The sequence below is a fragment of the Camellia sinensis genome, chromosome 6, assembly GCF_055761805.1.
Source record: "Camellia sinensis isolate YWXY chromosome 6, ASM5576180v1, whole genome shotgun sequence".
Taxonomy (NCBI): domain Eukaryota; kingdom Viridiplantae; phylum Streptophyta; class Magnoliopsida; order Ericales; family Theaceae; genus Camellia; species Camellia sinensis.
Window position 1 is genome coordinate 93,910,158 of NC_138966.1, and position 9,772 is coordinate 93,919,929.

Here is a 9,772-nt window from a genome sequence, read left to right on the forward strand (position 1 = left end):
TTACCTAAGAATGCAGCCACTCAAGCTTCGAAAAAAAAAACAAACAGATAGAGAAGCGGAACGAACTAATATCCACTTTTAATTATGTGATTTTTTTTTTTATGTGGCATAATTATTATTATTATTATTATTTGCACTACAAGAAATTAGTCCTTTAGAGACTAATATTTAAGGACTAATTAAATTTGGTCGCTAAAAATAATCTTTTAGGGACAAATTTAAATATATGATAATTTACTTACAAGATTGTAAAAATAATTATTAATATTCTCACTTTATTTACATAATTTTTTTAGACTAATAAATTTGGTTACTAATATACTTACAGAATTGTTTTAGACTAATAAATTTAGTTGCTAGTATATTATTAACATTTAGGGACCAAATATTTTCTCCATCATCAATTAAAAACAATTTGAGACCAATTATTTCCATCATTTTAACAATTGAAAAGTCGGGCCCTCGTTCTTTACTTCAGCCCTAACTTGCTCATTCTCTCTCTCTCTCTCTCTCCCTCTCCCTCTGTGATCGATCTTCATACCTGTAAGAGCTCCAAGGCAGATTGAGCTCCACATTTGAAGATTAATAGTCGTTTTTCAATTAACAATTGAAGATTGAGCTCAATCTTCAATTGTCAATCTTCAATCTCTCGCACCTCAGTTTGCTCAATCTTCAGCCCTAAAGTCGGGAGCTCCAAGGCAGATTGGGAGCTCAATCTTCCTCAAATTTTGGTGTGTGTGTGTGTGTCTCTCTCTCTCTCCGTAATTGATCTCCATAATCGACCTGTAAGAGCTCCAATTCGAACTTTCAATTTCTTATCGTAATCGATCTGTGTTTTACATAGATTGAACTTTCAATTTCTTATCGTAATCGATCTGTGTTTTATGTCATACATGTTGATGCATGATATCAGTTATTGTTAGGTGTTTGTTCTTCTCGATAGACTTGATACTTGTCCATGGACTGACCAAAGAATTTTGTTTGGGTATGATAGGTGGATTTGGCAGTATTAAAGCTGCGATTAGCAAGGTTGAAGGTAAATTGTGCTTGATTTCTTGCCATTTTTTTGAATTTTCGCTTTCTGATTCTACAACCAATTAAGAAATTAAGGCTGAGATCTATCAAAATAAATAAATAAATAAAAGGATCAACAGGTTGTTGTTTTTTGATGAAACTACTTTAACAATTATTCAATGATCAGGAATAACACACCTGTTGTTTTTTGATGATTTTATTTGCCTCCTCTTTGGTGCTCTTTAGTATATTATTTCTTAAGTTATATAACTGTTGGCTATCTAATAATCAAAATATATAGGCAGAGACTGCTAAATTTTCCAATTACTATAACATACATACATGTACATATATCTCCCTTTGTGCACCAATCTTTTTCATTCTGTTACTTAGTATGTAATGAATATTTTCTTATAAAAAAAATCATAAAGAAAAAGTGTGATTTTTTTGGCAACGTTACCTACCAAATAAAAGGCCTGCTAGGTAATCCAAATCACTTAGGTCAGTGAGGACTCACCTACTCCTTATCTATCTAATAGTTTCTTCAATATATTGAATTCAAAAGGCAACCCACCGGACCAGGCTATAAGATAAGATACAGCTCTTCTTGTACTACTTGATTGGTAAGAAAGAGTTTCCGTAGGAACTAGAAGACTCATGTATGTACGGTAGCCCTCTCTTCTGCTACTGGTAAACTGTTGCACAAAAAGGCCAACAGATTCTGCTACTGAACAAATGATTCCGTCAAATTTTTGCCCCATAGCAACCCCCAAGGCACTTACAACACTTAGAAATTGAACTACCAATTTTAGAGATGGCATTGCATGCCACCATCTGCCAGTATTCTTCCTAAAAGCTCCAATAAATGTCTCTTGGGAAGCCTAGAGAACATTGATAAGCCAAACACCAATAGTGATACTTCTAGCACGGATTGTTGTATTGCTGGTAGGTTTGTAAATATTTTAGTTTTATATTCTTTTTTGGTTGGTTGTTTATTCTTTTCATCCAATGCATATGTTAGACATTGATGTGTTTTTTCTATATGTTGTTTTTAATAGATACAACAGAGCGTAAGAAAGGACGTGGGAAGTCACGAAGCCTCGCATTACTCAAGATAAAAAGTCAAGTGAAGCGATTGGATGTTGAAATTTGTAGGATTACTGGGAATCCATTGGGACCATGGTCTAATAAATTCACCACCGAGTTGGGGATCGTCACTAGGCAATTTGCCCCACAAAATGTGCCTAAGTGGAGTTTTATTAGCCCCGAGGATAAAGAAACGCTAATTGCATACCTTCGAGTAAGATAGTTTTTTTTTAGTCTAGTTTAATATTCCATTTTAGTTTATGAATTATGTTGCTTAATGTTTTGAAGTGTTTAATTTTATTGGTATCGCAGGAAGGTTTCATTTTTAGTAATGAACCTTATGCTATTGCCTCTATCCTTGGAATGATGAAACTCCGGTACAAGACCTACCGCTTTAATCTATGCCAACATTTTAGAAGTTTCCCTACGATGGAATCAGCCCTTGCAAACCCACATGAAGATATCGAAAAAGAGGTGTGGCGATACCTGTGTCAATTATGGGATGATAAGACGTACTAGGTAAATTAAATAACAGCACATCCTACATATTTCTACCCCTGGTTAGACGGCAAACATGATTTTGTTTAGAAACAAATGAGGTTAAAAACATGGTTACTCAACATATGATGGAACAAAATGTGCAAGATTGTACTTGTAGAATCAAGCATCTTTTATTAATTGCATATTCTATTTTTGGTAAATATATTTTAAATTAATCATTGCAATAACATCACTACTCAAAATGAATGCAATTCCATGACAGGAGAAAAAAAAACACCTTACAAAAATACCATGTTGTAGAAACTATCAAGCATTGAGATAAAATTTTCATACATGTCAGTTGGATAAGAAATATGGATTATATGATTTAGTTAGAAACATTGAAAAACGAACCAAGCTTGAGATAAGATCGGCTCATTATGTAAGCAAATCAAGCTTGAACAAGTTTTGAAGGAAAGCCACCAGTACTTAAATGATACCTTTCTATATACTAAAGACTTTATTGGTTTCCTATCCATGATTTAACATCAAAAACCTAATGTTCTTGGTTTAGTATAGAAAAGACAGAGTAAAACACACCAGTCGAGAGAAACCATAGTTAAATATGGTAAGAACATTGAACTGAATGCTTGCTGGCAACTGATCTATAATGAGTATAACAAATGACCATAGATAAACCAGGAAACAGGAAATCAACAGTTTTATTGATGATTGCAATACTAAGACATTCTTGCACATTTTGTACTTGGGCTGCTGTGGCGGAGGCTGCTGCTATGCATGTAGCTGCTGCTGTTACTAAGCATTTGGGCACATGGACTTGATTTCTTTTGAATATATTTTTACAATTCATGCAGGAGAAATGTTAGAAAAACAAGGAAAATCGGTTTGAGCTTAAAGTCCTCCATACAGCTGGCTCAAAGCATTTAGAAAGGTGCAATACGATGAGGTAAACAACTGACCTTTAAATCATAGGGTCTACACGGTGATGTATGTACTCCATAGGATACTAACTATAAAGGTTTTGACAGCGAGACAAGGATGGAAAGGAGCTTGGACTTGTTGATTTGTATCACAAGACACACTTTAGTCAGAAAAGGCAAGCATGGGTCCATAATGAAGCTGAAATTAGACATGTAAGAATTTTCTAATGTTAAATATAATTATTTTCCTGTTAATGATTACTTGTCTAAGGCTCATGTGTTGTGAATCTTTAGCACTAAGAACGAACAATGTAAATGATTATGAATGTAACTGATTAGGACTAGATCAAGCGAATATTAGAAAATTAGAGTAAGATTCACAAAACAATTGATGTTGACTTTTTTTGGTCTCAATTGTCTCAATCAGATTCATAAAACAATAATATTATGATGGTATGTTTTATTATATTTTATTATTTGATGTATAAGCGTGTTGTCGTTAAATAGATATAATGTGACATAAGATGATAACTCTGTTTCATAAATGTGGGTAATTATATATTACCTTATTATATATGTATTATGGCCATCGATTATGCCACAAAAATCTCAAAACATGATTGCTTATATTTCCTGTTTAATGTGTTATTAGCCAGATTTCAATGCAATTCTATCGATGGGTTAGTTTATTTGTCCCTAGTAATTAATCTGATCATTCAGCATGATCCGAAAAAAGCAGAGTGATGCTTTCTGGGTTTTAATGAATTTAACCAACCAAGGTAGCCCAATTAGTTGAGGGAGGAAAATTCTGGGATGAGTAAATAGGAAAATCAATGTGTTTAGTTGATTGTTTTTTGGGATTTGGGTGGCTTAATGTTGCTGCTCTCCATGAAAATATTTCACTCTTTATGTTCAACTAGATTGGACTTGGAGCCTTTTAGCGGTGGTGACTGACCTCAGGGATACCAAAGGGGTCTTCAAAATATATACACCTGCTATTAGACCTAGTCCTAATCATTTTCTAATATTAGGACTAGATCAACTGAAAACGCATGTTTGAAGCGAATATTAGACCCGTTAATACTTTGAAGTTAGAAAATTCAAGTTAGAAAATTCAGCTTTTGGGAAATGCTACTTTGAAGTTAGAAAATTCAGTTAGAATATTAGACCTGCTACTAGACTATGGTGCTTTCTCTACCAGTTATTATGTTCTCTCTAGGATAAGTAAATAGGAAAATCAATGTGTTCAGTTGCTCTGTTACAATGTATATATAAAATGACTATATTTAATTTCATGAACAATTGTAGAAAAAACTTAAAGAGCAGGAGAATGAAGCTATAGAAGATAGATCTGGCCCGCTATCTGATGAGCAACTTTCCATTGAGGTGTTTGGGCGTAAGTCTGGCTACATAAGTGGTTTAGGACGTGGTCCTAAACCTAGTACAACAGCATCTGGTCGACGTACTCGTGCTGCTCTTGAGATAGAAAATGAGGAAACTAGAAGGGAGCTTGAAGAGCAATGGAGAATCAATAAGGAACTGAATGCAAGAGTGCACAACTTGGAGTCTAATAGCGTGGAGGTCAATGCCAAGATTGATTTGGTGCTGCAACAGATTAGTCGGGGAGGTTTAACTTTTGATTTACCAACATAGTAAGTACCTTTTGCTCTAGATAGATCTGTCATTGTTATAAATTTAGTGTGTTTGTTATTTAGAACATTTGATTATGATAACATGCTTAGATTATGATAGCCTTATTGTGTTGATTCTTATTATAGCTCACTGATACTTCAAGTACACTGAGATAACGTGTTTTTTCATTATGTGTAACTTGTTTGATTATGAATGACTATTGATTATTTAATGAGGTTATGTTGTGTTGATTCTTATTATTTGATTCTTCTTTTTGAATTTTGGGTTGCAGGGATGTCCAAAGGGTGTCACGCCTAAGTACAACTTGAAGCCTCTTGTGCCAAGCCTGCCTGATATAAAGCCTGATATTGATGTTGAGAAAATGCTTTTTTAGATATTTTCTTTGAAGAAACTATTGTTACTATTCTTCATTTGAACTGTTACTACTTTGATTTGAATTTGGAAACTTTCAGTTTTAATTTTTGTCAAATTTTCTTTCTATATACTCATTATGGTTTGGGAATAGAGTGGGTTTGATATGTGGATGTCATTTTTTTTTTAAATATGATTGGATAACATTTAATTTTGTGCATTTTAGCTATGAGATTAAATGATTACAAAATTTAATTTTGATTTTTAGCGACGAAAATGTGTTGTAGAGAAAGTTATATGTCTTTTAGCGACCAAATATCATAGTCGTTAAAAGTGTCATTATTTTGTTTTTTGTGACCAAATTGGGACATTTTATGACGAAGTATTAGCGACCAAATGTTTAGTCTTGTAAAATTAAACATTTTGTGACAATATAAAATTGGTTGCTAATTGTTATTTTTGGGGACATTTTCAAAAATTGGTCGCTAAAGACTTTTCTAGACGCACTTTTAGTGACTGTTTTAGTAACGAAATTAATTTTGTCACAAAAATTATTTAGAGACTAAAATAATAGTTTTAGGGACCAAAATAATTGGTCGCCAAAAGTCTTATATGTTGTAGTGTTGGACCAAGGTGTTCAAAATTGTTTGTTGGACCAAGGTGTTCCAACATATATATAGAATGGAGCTGATATTCTTCTCCCCCATTTAGCTAGCAAGAAAATTAAAAAAATACCATAAAGAATCCCCAGTCGAGGCATGCGTTGCCAATATCTTGGATGACTTTGGATCGTTGATCAGGATCACCAGAAGTTAGTAGGGAAAAATCAATGGTTGGGATTGCTTCTTCTTGGGAGAGGACTGTATCATCTTCTTGACTCGAGGACGCAATAATAAACTTGGATGGAATAGCTGACTGATGAAAACCTGAATCAACGAGCCCTTTTACGCTATACATCTTGTTGGAGAGAAAAGAAACAAGAAACAAGAAACAAAAAACAAGAGAGAGAGAGAGAGAGAGAGAGAGAGAGAGAGAGTTTGGGTTGGGATAGATCTAGGTAAGTTTGTTTGCAAGAAGAAAGCAGCTCTGGCTTTAAAAGCGATGAGATTAGTTCACGGCGATTAATTGAGATGCGCAAAAATTGGTTTGAATACTCAATTATAAAAAAAAATAGAAAAAACATTTGAAATTTAAAAAAAAATTCCCATAATTTCACCACTAATAATGTGAAATGATTAGTTTCAATTTTTTATTTGTCACATACTTAATAATGTGAAAAATTCCCATGGTCGTCAAATGCATCCCACCACGTATTTCTTTCATCTACTTAAAAATTGGAATTCTGTGATGGTCACATTTGTACCTCAATTGCAAAAGATAATCAGTTAAATATTTTTTTGGTTTGGATGAGATATGAATAATTATTTGTATGTTATATGTATAGATCTGCTCAGAAGTAAAAATACGAAATATTTTGTGCAATATTATTGGGTTAAATTACAAACACACCCTCTGAGATTTACTTAAATTATAAATTATTTTCTGTGATTCTAAAAATTATATTATGTCCCTTACGGTTTTTAATTTCACAACAAATAAGTCATTTTATTAATAAATTATTAAGTTAATTAACAGTTTTCAATAATGTTAAAATTTTATTTTAATTAATAATTCAAATTATTTTATTATTGTATTGGTGAACAATTAGAAATTTCACTTTTTTAATTAATTTTGTTAAATAAAATTTTTTGACAGGGTGGTATTTGTAATTTTCCAAATCACAAGAGGCAATTCGTATTTTAAGCAAATCTCAAGAAATATATTTGTAATTTACCCACATTATTGTATACTATTAGAATTTTCTATATATATATATATATATATTAATTTTAGCAACTTTTATTACATCTCTTAGAGTATCCACACCAATCTCTTTAAATTTTTAGTCAAATTATAGCTAAAAAAGTCATTTTTCTATTTTAACTAATCGCTCACTGCATCAAACTCTATATTGTAATTCATTCTTATTAAAATATTTGTTATTATTATTTTTTTAATTAAATTGATGAGCTGCAGCCAAACAATTATTATTTTCATTTGTAAAGGTAAAACTGGAAGAAATGAAAAAAATAAAAATGAAAAAAGCTATTGACCGGTTGATCGGGCAGACATCTGGCAACATACAAGTAGCGATGAACAGTATCTCACTTATTATAGTGAGATATTGTAACAAACACAAATTTTAACGAACTGCAAACGAAACTGATAGAGGTGATTTTTTAAAATTTATATTGTTAATTTAATTAAGAAACAATTTCAACGATACTAATATTGATGCTCGTTGGTACACAGTGCAATTTACATTTTAGTCAAAATCACATCAAAATTATTTGTCTACTTTGAAACGAATAATGAAGTACTGGAGTGTGTGGAGCATTTTCATCGGAGACCTCCGGACTATATATATGTGAAATTAGATGAAATATAAATATATGCAAAGTTTGTGTTTGATTAAAAAATTCAGATGGTGGGGGTCTAGCAATATTAAGTTTGTGTTTGATTAAAAAATTTAGAAAAAAAGAAAATATAAATGAAATTAGATAAAATATAAATATATTTTATTCTTATTTTACTTATCTTTTTTCTTTTTATTTCTCTTTCTTTTTCTAAATTTCTTCTTAAATCTCTCAATCAGACAGAACCTAATAACTTATTAGAGATAATTTACACCTTCTAGTGGCTATGAAGGGCCTGAAAAAAGATATGATATGAGCTCTCCTCAATTTCTATCAGATCCAATGCTTTTTCCTCTTCTTTTTTTTTTTAAAAATAAAATAAAATTGAACAATATTAATTTGGATGTTAGAATTAGTATCATCTCAAGAGGACATGGCGAACATCTTTAGCATGAAATTCATACAATTATTTAGCTTTCAAAAAAAAAAAAAATCTAGAGAGACAAGGTGTTCGCGTCGGTTTAGTTTTTTGTTATGGGTACTATTCAAGTTGTTTTTACTCGTTACAGAGAAAACTATTTTGAAAAGTGTTGTAAGAAAGCACGTATATACAAATAGTACATGTAACTAGTCAAAACGCAAAGCAAAAAAGGATTGAGTTACTTACAGATTGGAGAAGGAAGGATGTGGGTCTGAAACCACGAAGGTGATGTTGAAAATACAAGCTTCGCAGGTGCAAAAGTGGCAGCAATGGAGGTTTAGGCAAGAAAAAGAGAGAAGATGAATAATGCAAGTGAAACGGTTTGAAACATAAGGGTTTGTTTTGTAAAAAGGAAGGAAAAAAGGCGGGACTGTTCAAAATTCGCGAGGTACGAGGGCGGCGTGACAGCTACGATGGGCCAGTAAGAGTTTGCCACGTGTCCAAGGAATAGAAAGCGATTCAGTTACAGCGTCAGAAAAGACGTTTTGACCAGACAGATTAGTAGCTCGGTGTAAATTGAGCCAGATATAAATTTGGCTCGGATGATGGCTACAATTTAGCTCGGTTTAGAAAACTAAAGTTGTTAGCTCGGCTGGAAACGGGTAATCTCAATCATGTTACGCAGATGGAATTAAGGGGCAATTGAGAGGGTAATTTATGTATAAATTAGGTCGAGTTGGGTAATGGGCCATTCTAAGGGTCACAGTAAGAAGGGCAGAGTATAAGGGCCTAGAAGTTAGCCCGGTGCAAGAGAGCAATAACAGTTAGCTCGGTCATGCCATATTGAGCCGAAGTATGTTGAGCTTTCCTCAGAACGTTGCTATTGGTTAGCTCGGTCCAAGCTCGTTGTGGTTAGTACGGTCTCAGACAACCCAGTTGGAATATGTCAAACCAAAGTACACTCAGTGAGAGGAAGAACCGAGCTAATGAGAGCTCGGTCTATTCTGCGGCTTTAGCATGGCCATGTTATCTCAGTCGTATTGACATCTAACCGTGGTAGAACCATCTCACTTGGTTTAAGCAGTGAGGGGGTGTTGAAGGATAAGCATTATCTTTCAGGAATATGATTCCTAAGAGGACTCTACATGAAGCAGTAAGAGTCCTACTTGGATTGTGCCACGCGGAACCTATAAAAGCTCACAACATCATCTATGGAGAGGTAACACACAACTTTGATTCCCGAACACACAGAGCTTTTGTCTATTTGTCTATTTTGCTAACTTAGGCATCGGAGAGGTATCCGACACACACCCGCCGACTAGCTCATGTTTGTGTTTTCAGGGAGTAAAGCAACGACGTTTGGAAGAGCG

General features: G+C 33.3%; 1 long non-coding RNA gene across 2 annotated transcripts; it reads left to right on the forward strand.

Annotated features, from left to right (window-relative positions):
* The first annotated feature begins 407 nt into the window (after positions 1 to 407).
* LOC114259784 (uncharacterized) lies at positions 408 to 5,716 on the forward strand. 2 transcript variants are annotated; one of them, XR_014332676.1, is made up of 8 exons: positions 408 to 785; positions 995 to 1,036; positions 2,073 to 2,314; positions 2,389 to 2,619; positions 3,456 to 3,547; positions 3,630 to 3,734; positions 4,830 to 5,173; positions 5,446 to 5,716. It is a non-coding gene; the product is annotated as an uncharacterized LOC114259784 (long non-coding RNA). The 2 variants fall into 2 exon arrangements; XR_014332675.1 differs by having other exon boundaries at positions 2,413 to 2,619.
* The last annotated feature ends 4,056 nt before the right edge of the window (positions 5,717 to 9,772 follow it).